We start from the raw sequence: 6,849 nt of genomic DNA, 5'->3' as shown, positions 1-6,849 counted from the left end.
TGTGTTGGTGTGAAATGAACACTGATTCTAATAATCATTCTAATGGCTCAGAAAACACACCGTGTATATCACTACAATCCACCAAGTAAGTACTGTCATCTCTGGTTCACAGAAGAGAACAGGGATTTATGTAAAAGGTCCCTCAATTTCCACAGTTCAGTACCATTGTTTTGTTTAGAGGCTCTTTTAAATATCGAACTATCACTTAGCAATCTGGTTTCTGAAAATGCATAAAGTTTAGGGTTGAAATACTTCCAGGAGGTTGTTGTATACTGGATAACAGACTGAGTTTAAGAAAAGTTTACGGCAAATTGCCAGCTTCGTCCCACTCATACTATCACTAAAATGACAAATATATATATTTTCTGGCCTTGCCCACCCAATCACTTCTTGCAGGCCAAACCCTCCAACCTGAGGATCACTTTAGGCTTCACCCAACACTGTCACACACACACACACACACACCCTCAGGGAACAAGCCCCACCCCCCCAACAGCTGCTGTTACCACTTACCAGTTTGGAATATTGCATAGAAATCATTGCAGATTCTGTGACATTGCAGATTCTGCCTCCATAGTTCTGGGGAGGGGCCTGAGAGTCCAACAAGCTTCCAAGTGGCACCAGGGACACTAGTGACACTAGTTTCTGGACCACACTTTGAGTAGCAAGGGTTGAGACCAGCATTTTCTGATATGGGTTCCCTGATATTTTTAAAATGAAAAAACAACAGCAAATGTACATAAACTGAAAAAGTTCTTCTCAAAACATTGTTCAAAATACACAAATGTGAGGTCGTTTATGTTAATAACATTAATTATCTTTGAAAACTACTGTGGATAAAATGAAGGTTCCTGTAGCCAGGATTCTCACCTGGCCCTGGTCAGCTAGCTCACTACACATGTGTGGGCAATGCATTGCTATTGACTCTATATAAAGAGCTCCACCCAGTGCTCTGTGCGACATGATGGCACAGCTGCAAGACTGCAGGAGAGCAGAGCAGAAGCTAGAGTGGTGGCAGCGCCGAGGACAGAGACTGAGATGGCTGCTAAGAGGCAGAGAGGCCCAGAGGCAGAGATCAGCTTGCTGCATGCAGACTTGCTCTGAGTGAATGGGATTTTAGTGATTGACGCCACCTGGAAATAAGGTTGGGTATAACCCTTTCACTCCAAAGATCGTTCTGCTGTCAATTTCTTTGGTCACACTGAATCCACAGCAAACTTGCCAGGGGCTGAAACCCATTGGCAAGACAACTACCCTTTCCATGGCCCTCTTAGGACTAAGTTTCCAACTTTTTATATAAGAGGGTGACTAATGGTATTCTTTTTGTGCTTTTAATACAATGTTTGCAATTTATTTCCTGATTCAGCTCAGATTTAGGTAGGCTCCTTCTGAAGTCCTTGACAAGACAGAGCACAGTTTCATCTTCTACTTTACTTGCCAAAAAAATACAATAGCTGCAGAACTTGCTCAAAAGTAAATTGTTCTTGCTTTGTTCACTAAATAAAAACCCAAATAAGACGACTATCTTCATCCTGGGCCCCACTAAGGACAGAGAGCCTATCCCAGGGGTGGGGCGCTTTGGAAACTGGTGTATGGTTTTAGAAAAGAGATCCCTTTCAGGTCATGGCACATCTGATTAATTAGAAAAGAAAGGAAGAGAGGCAGCGAGGCATGTGGGGGCTGTTTCTGCTCAGTATCCTATTTGGAAGTAGGGAGAGTAAGCCTATGTGCTAAGAACCACTATAAAACCTGAAAATTATTTTGGGTCCACTGGAGAACCACTCATCTCCTTTCCCAGGGGAGTGCTTTGACCAGATTTGGGTTTCAGACAGGCCTGGCAATGGTGTGGAGGGCTGGGCAGACGTGGTGGTGTAGGGGAGGCATGAGGAAGGGCTGTGGAACAGGTGAAGAGCTTGCACCAAGTTCATAGCAGTGGATGCAGAGGAATGGATAGATTCAAGAGACATTACAGATGTTGAAAGAGAAATTTATGGGAAGTTGGCTGTGAAGATGGAAAGAGAAGAGTCAAGAGTCCACCAAAATTGCACTTAAGTGAGAATTTCAGAGGGAGAAGAAAAGCATGGGAGAAAGCGGCATCATAGAAGTGGAGGCAGAAAGATTGGGGGGCAGATAGTGAACAGTCTCATATACTTCAGAGGTATAGGTGAAGATGGGGAAGGGAAAGAGGTCATTCACTTCCCCTGGCCTTGGCAATTAGGAATGGAGGACACTAGTTGCAGTTGCGTAGATAGTTGCAGAAACAATGGCACACATGGGAGGTGAGTAGGAAAGAAATGAAGGTAGTCTATAAATTTACAAGTGGAAAGATAAATCACCCAAGAGGGATGCATCATCAATGGAAAGTTTTTGGTTTTTGTTTCAGTATGTGCAGGAAAAGAGCAGTTTATATAAATGAAGCAAAGAATCTAGTGGGGAAGGATAGAGATTAAGGATAAAAGAGAATAAGAAGATAAGCAACGAGTAAGGCCCATTACAGGATGGAAGATAAGAACATTAATAACACAGGCAAAAACTGGTAAGGATACTTTTTTCCCTCTGCAACAGAAAGGCACAATGTAGATTTAGTAAACACATGGCAGGTCCAGAGGTACAGAGAAAAGAAGTTGAGGGAATTCATGACTTTATGGTCTCCATTTTTGTTGGGAGCTAGAAACGAACTGAGGGCAGTAGAAGTCAGCAGGGTGTCTTTTATAAAATCATTAAGAAGGTTCAGTGGAAGAGCATAGGAGGTAGTGACAGGGAATTTATGACGTGAATGTGGATAAAATGGATTTGAAACACTGACAGTGATAGCAAACTAAAATAGGGTCAAGGACCATTAAGGAAATAAAGTCTATGCACCTCCTCTTCTCTGCAACTGCTTTCAGAGGAATATTGTATTTTCCATTCTGCCAAACCATAAACATACCATACAAACATCTGCTGCTTGTAACAAAGTGGACTTTTTGCCTAGTGAATAGGTTTAGCAAATAAGCTACAGCTAGGTTACAAGAACCTTAGCCAATTGTAATTCTTTCAAAACAGTTCATCTAAGTCCTGTTAGAGTTCCCCTTCTTTTGCCTTTAAAAACCCTAAGCCCTTTCTCCTCTTTGAAGCATATATTCGGGTTTCCTCCTGAATCTATGTTCCCAGATTGCGATCTCTAAGAACCCAAATAAGTACAATGAATTGTTTTATAGCTTTGCCTTTTTTTTGGTCTAAGATGACAAATATTTTTTTCTAAGTTATTAAATACACATACCATAAAATTTACCTTCTTGGTTTAAAATTTTTAAAGGACTACATCAAGGTGGTGAATACTGGACTGTGAACTAGTGTGTGAATTCCTGAATTGGACATCCTTAAAGTAGAAGTGAGGAATTATGAACCTCACTGAAGGAGAGAATGGGGTTTGGGGAAGATGGCAGAGTAGGAGGTCACCGTGATGACCCCTCCTGTGCACATGCCAAGGAAGCAACTGCATCTAACACAGTAAGTCCAAAATTGACCTGAAAACTGGCAAATAGAGCTTATACACCTAATGAAAAAGAGAAGGCCACATTGAAAAGGATAAAGGGACAGATCTGTGACCAAGGCCTTTTCAATCCTAGCCCACAAGTGGGAGGGAGTGAGGAATGGGAAAGGGAGGAGATAAATGCCTGTAAACTGGCACACTTGGCCATGCAGACTCTGTCCCAGGAAGATGAATCCCCATAGTACTGGGCTTTAAAAATCAACAACACTGAATGCCGGGGAGAGCTGAAAAGCAGAGCCTCTTCTCACAGAGGACTTGTGTGCCATGTTGATTGCTTTGAAACTCAACATAGACTCAATAGTTTGAAAGGAGATTTATTAACTTTGGATTGTGTGCTGGGGGTGGAGGGTCTGAGGGAGCTCTCTCTGAGGGAGAAAAGGCTGGTGGATGCCACTCTTCCAGCCCTTACTCAGTCTACATGGCCAGATGCTTGCAGGAGCTAGCTCTGAAACTCTCCGTCTACCCTGCTTTCTCAGCACCAGCATTCCCCAAAGACTGGCCCACCCCTTACACATCCAGCCCAGCGATGGTCACATTGTCTATTGCCAGCAGCCCAGCTGCATGCTAGTGAGACAGGGACCATGGGTTTAGACAGAGTAGGGCGAGGGCCTTCAGAAAAAACAAAGCAAGAAAATCCATTGTGGGATCTGCTTTGGCCTGCTGGGGGGCCCAGCTTATTTTTTTGCTTCCTCCCAGCCCTAATCAAGTGATTTGCAACCTTGGTAATTTAACAAGCAAGCCCAAAACAACATAGTAAAAACAAGAAGGATTCCATCTTGAAAATAAGATTGCATTTTAAAACCCAATTAATTAAAAAGTAAATTTCTTAACATACTTTTTAACAAGCAGATAATAACTCAGCCCACCTTGGGAGCAAAGCAGGCAGTCTTGAGTGATATGCTCCCAGAACGGGAAGCTGCTATCCACAGAGGAAATCAGAGCAGTAAATTTCTTGTAAATAACCAGAAGATAATAAAAAACTTAATGTCTCTTCAAATATAAACATTTTGGGACCACTTAGCAGGTGTGCATTCCTAGCCCTCTGTCTTTCAAATGCCTATAAAACCCCTAGATAGCACAACAGGACTCTCTTGTCCCTCCTGGCCTGAGCCAGGAGCTCTGTCCTCTTGCTTTATCTCTAAATAAAAGCCTCTCACTTGCTCCTCCTACCTTGAGTGTTTGCAAAGCTCATTCTTCGACTCCACTATCAAGAACCCCAGCATCACTAGCCCCACCTATTGTACACTGGCAGCAGAGTAGCCCAGTTGTTAAGCTGCACCAGCAGGTTATATACTAAAGCAGAGCAGCAGTGGCCTTTGCTGGCAGCCAGGCTGAGGGCAGGCCTAACCCACAGCCTATCAACAGCAGCTGTGGCTCAACCACAACAGGAGGATGTGCATGGCCTATACAGGGGACATCCCTGCAGCACCTGGCTTTGGTGAGCTGAGGGTTTTGTACTTCTGGGCACCACAGGATGCCTCTTACATAACCTCTATGTAGTGGCTGTTTTCTTTTAACAAACAGTAGACATAGCTGATCTACTTAACATATAAAAACAAACAGAAAACCAGAAAAAATGAGGACGCAGAGAAATATGTTCCAAACAAAAGAACAAAACACCACAAAAGTTGCTAAATGAAGTGGAGATAAGCAGTCTACCTGATAATTCAAAGAGATGGTCATGAAGATGACAGCAGGACTGAGGTGAAGAACAAATGAACTCAGGGAGGACATCAACAAAAAGATAGAATATATAAAAAAGAACTAGTTGGAGCTGAAGAATATAATAAGTGAAATAAAAAATACAATAGAGGGAAATAACAGCAAATTAGAAGATGCAGAATAGACCAGTGTTCTTGAAGACAAAGTAGTGGAAAGTAACAAAGCTGAACAACAGAGACAAAAAACAATTTAAAAAAATAAGAAGATGCTAAGAGGTCATTATAATAACTTCAAACTAAACAGCACTCACATAATAGGGGTCCCAAAAGAATAGGGGTCCCAGAAGCAGAAAGCCTATTTAGAGAAATAGAAGCTGAAAACTTCTGCAGCCTGGGGAAGGAAATAGATATATAGTTCCTGGAAGTGCATAGATTCCTAACAAAAGAGTTTGTAACCCAAGGAGGTCCACACCAAGACACAAAGATTAAAGATAAAAAGAGAATCTTAAAAGCAGCAAGAAAAGGCAGATAGTTACCTAAAAGGGAAACTCCATAAGACTATCAGCAGATTTTTTTAGCACACATTTTTTAAAATTTATTATTTATTTATTTATTTGATATAATTAATATACACTTACATGAACAACATTGTGGTTACTAGATTCACCCCATTATCAAGTCCCCACCACATACCCCATTATACTCACAGTCCATCAGCACAGTAAGATGCTATAGAATCACTACTTGTCTTCTCTGTGCTATACTGCCATCCCTGTGTCACCTCACATTATGTGTGCTAATTGAAATGCCTCTTATACCCCTTTTCCCTCCCTTCTCTTTCCCACTCATCCTCCCCAGTCCCTTTCCCTTTGGTAACTTAGTCCATTCTTGGGTTCTGTGAGTCTGCTGCCGTTTTATTCCTTCAGTTTTTGCTTTGTTCTTATACTCTACAGATGAGTGAAATCATTTGGTACTTGTCTTTCTCCACCTGGCTTATTTCACTGAGCATAACACCCTCTAGCTCCAACCATGTTGTTGCTTCTTATGGCTTTGTTTTCTTCTTATGGCTGAATAATATTCCATTGTGTGTTGGGACCTTTTGCCTCTTTTAGGCCTGTGACAACCGCAGACTGGAGGATTCCACCCTCCCTCATTACTTCCGCATTCGTGGCCCAACTGAGTCCCACGCATGTGCTCTTGGCCCTAACTCCGCCTCCCCACCTAACCCGAAACCTGCCTAAGACCCTAGTGACAGATGAGATAATCAATTCCCATTGGCTTTTGCTACTTCCTTATCTTCCCCTATATAACTAAGCCTCTGATGGAATAAAGCTGAGTTTTGCTGCGCCCTTGAGGCTGACACATCTTCCGGCTTGGTGTGGTTTTGTTTTACCCCAGATCTCAGGGGAGGGTGTCCAAGCCACCAACACTTGCCCTCTTGCTCAGCCCCAGGGATAACAGGCTGGTCCTGCTTGTACCCCCACCTTCTTGTTGCTGAAGAGCAACAATTGTGTATATATACCACATCTTCTTTATCCATTTATCTACTGATGGACACTTAGGTTGCTTCCATTTCTTGGCTATTGTAAATAATGCTGTGATAAACATAGGGGTGCATATGTCTTTTTCAAACTGGGCTCCTGCATTCTTAGG

General features: G+C 42.5%; 1 long non-coding RNA gene across 1 annotated transcript in view; it reads right to left on the bottom strand.

Moving 5' to 3' along the window:
- Positions 1-519: 519 nt before the first annotated feature.
- The window catches only part of LOC118966982 (uncharacterized), a 39,004-nt gene continuing 32,674 nt past the window's right edge, over positions 520-6,849 (bottom strand). Inside the window, exon 3 of the long non-coding RNA XR_012132330.1 lies at positions 520-701. This is a non-coding gene — a long non-coding RNA (uncharacterized lncRNA). The remainder of the gene's footprint in view (positions 702-6,849) is intronic.

The sequence above is a fragment of the Manis javanica genome, chromosome 6 (genome assembly GCF_040802235.1).
Source record: "Manis javanica isolate MJ-LG chromosome 6, MJ_LKY, whole genome shotgun sequence".
Classification (NCBI taxonomy): domain Eukaryota; kingdom Metazoa; phylum Chordata; class Mammalia; order Pholidota; family Manidae; genus Manis; species Manis javanica.
The sequence above is the reverse complement of the archived record's forward strand: the minus strand, read 5'-3'. Positions and strand labels throughout refer to the sequence as shown.